This window comes from Lithobates pipiens, unplaced genomic scaffold (assembly GCF_037356315.1).
Source record: "Lithobates pipiens isolate NorthernLeopardFrog02 unplaced genomic scaffold, aLitPip1_a1.2 Scaffold_19, whole genome shotgun sequence".
Taxonomy (NCBI): domain Eukaryota; kingdom Metazoa; phylum Chordata; class Amphibia; order Anura; family Ranidae; genus Lithobates; species Lithobates pipiens.
The window spans coordinates 21,990,887-21,993,042 of NW_027507764.1; the positions used below are offsets into that span (position 1 = coordinate 21,990,887).

Consider the following 2,156-nt stretch of genomic DNA (forward strand, 5'->3'; position numbering starts at 1 on the left):
GTGCGGAACGGAGTGGCGGGTGGCAAGATCTCAGGGGGGAGTGCAGTCTTGTCTGAGGCTGAGACCAGCGGTGTCGGCACTTACCTTTGCCCACAGGCACCAGCCCTGCTCAGTCCACTCAACCGCACCCACACTAGTCGTCTCCACTTGTCTCACAGCAGTGAGTGATGGGCAGGAAACCGGAAGTGATGCAGAGGTGCCGGAAAAAGCACCGCCCACCGTCCTCCGGTGCGCGCCAATACAAAACGAGGTACTGGAGTATTAGTAATGAACAGAAAAGAAGCACACTCACATAGCCACATACGTAAATCAAGAAAAAGGCGTACTATAACATTAAACCTAGGTCGGGCTTTGAAGGCATAGGAAACAACGAAGAGGTGTGAAAATAAACACTATTTATTGAAAAATACACAACATGAATAGAACAGTACAGACAAATTTTAAATCATGTATACTGATATATAATGTGCAGAGAGCCCTTGTGTATCTACGCGTTTCACCATTAGGCTTCTTCCGGATGCAGTCAAGGTTCTACAGATAGCAAATAAAGAGAATGGATCTCACTGTCTGAAAATAGAACATATAGGTTTTAAAATGGTGATATACCACTGTATATTTAAAAATAGATTTTTGACAACAGGAAATAACTATAATGAAGGTGGATATATACAAGAAGATAAAAAAAATTGCTTTTACATTATTTGTTATTAGGGCAAATATACTTAAACAGACGGTCATACCTTGCAAAAAGATAAGTCTCACTTATAAACATCCGGAAACTGGTTCAGAGGGCACCGTCCCACTGGAAACTGGTTCCACTACACCCCCATCAGGATCTATGCACAGAGAGGTCAGGCCAGCCCAATCTAGTAAACAGTGTGAGATGATATAAATATATAACTACCAACACACAAGGTAGGTTCCTTTAAGGTATGTTGATATACAACACCTAATGACAGTGATCATAGGAAAGGAGTACCCACTAGTAAGAAAAGAGCATGAAAAGCTTACACTGTGGGGGGGGGGGGGGTGATGTGAAGGGGAACAGAGGACACTACTGGAGGGGGGGTGATGTGAATGGGAGCAGGGGACACTACTGTAGGGGGTGATGAGAAGGGGGCAGAGGACACTACTCTAGAGGGTGATGTGAAGGGGGCAGAGGACAGTACTGTAGAGGGTGATGTAAAGGGGCAGAGGATACTACTGTCGAGGGTGATGTGAAGGGGGACAGAGGAAACTACTGTAGAGGGTGATGTGAAGGGGAGCAGAGCACACTACTGTAGAGGGTGATGAGAAGGGGGGCAGAGGACACTACTGTAGAGGGTGATGAGAAGGGGGGCAGAGGACACTACTGTAGGGGGTGATGTGAAGGGGGCAGAGGACACTACTGTAGAGGGTGATGAGAAGGGGGGCAGAGGACACTACTGTAGAGGGTGATGAGAAGGGGGCAGAGGACACTGCTGTAGAGGGTGATGTGAAGGGGGGCAGAGCACACTACTGTAGAGGGTGATGTGAAGGGGGCAGAGGACACTACTGTAGAGGGTGATGAGAAGGGGGGCAGAGGACACTACTGTAGGGGGTGATGAGAAGGGGGGCAGAGGACACTACTCTAGAGGGTGATGTGAAGGGGGCAGAGGACAGTACTGTAGAGGGTGATGTAAAGGGGCAGAGGACACTAATGTCGAGGGTGATGTGAAGGGGGACAGAGGAAACTACTGTAGAGGGTGATGTGAAGGGGGGCAGAGCACACTACTATAGGGGGTGATGTGAAGGGGGCAGAGGACACTACTGTAGAGGGTGATGAGAAGGGGGGCAGAGGACACTACTGTAGAGGGTGATGAGAAGGGGGCAGAGGACACTACTGTAGAGGGTGATGAGAAGGGGGGCAGAGGACACTACTGTAGAGGGTGATGAGAAGGGGGCAGAGGACACTACTGTAGAGGGTGATGAGAAGGGGGTAGAGGACACTACTGTAGAGAGTGATGAGAAGGGGGCAGAGGACACTACTGTAAATGGTGATGAGAAGGGGGGCAGAGGACACTACTGTAGAGGGTGATGAAATGGGGATGGCAGAGGACACTACTTTGGGAGGTGATGTGTATGGTGGCAGAGGACAGTACTGTTGGGGGGTGATGTGAAGGGAGGCAGAGGACGCT

General features: G+C 49.4%; 1 long non-coding RNA gene across 1 annotated transcript; it reads right to left on the reverse strand.

Annotated features, from left to right (window-relative positions):
* Positions 1–378: 378 nt before the first annotated feature.
* On the reverse strand, positions 379–858 carry LOC143998159 (uncharacterized). The gene is made up of 2 exons (XR_013277767.1): positions 741–858; positions 379–567 (listed from the first exon to the last, which is right to left on the reverse strand). It is a non-coding gene; the product is annotated as an uncharacterized LOC143998159 (long non-coding RNA).
* Positions 859–2,156: the final 1,298 nt, after the last annotated feature.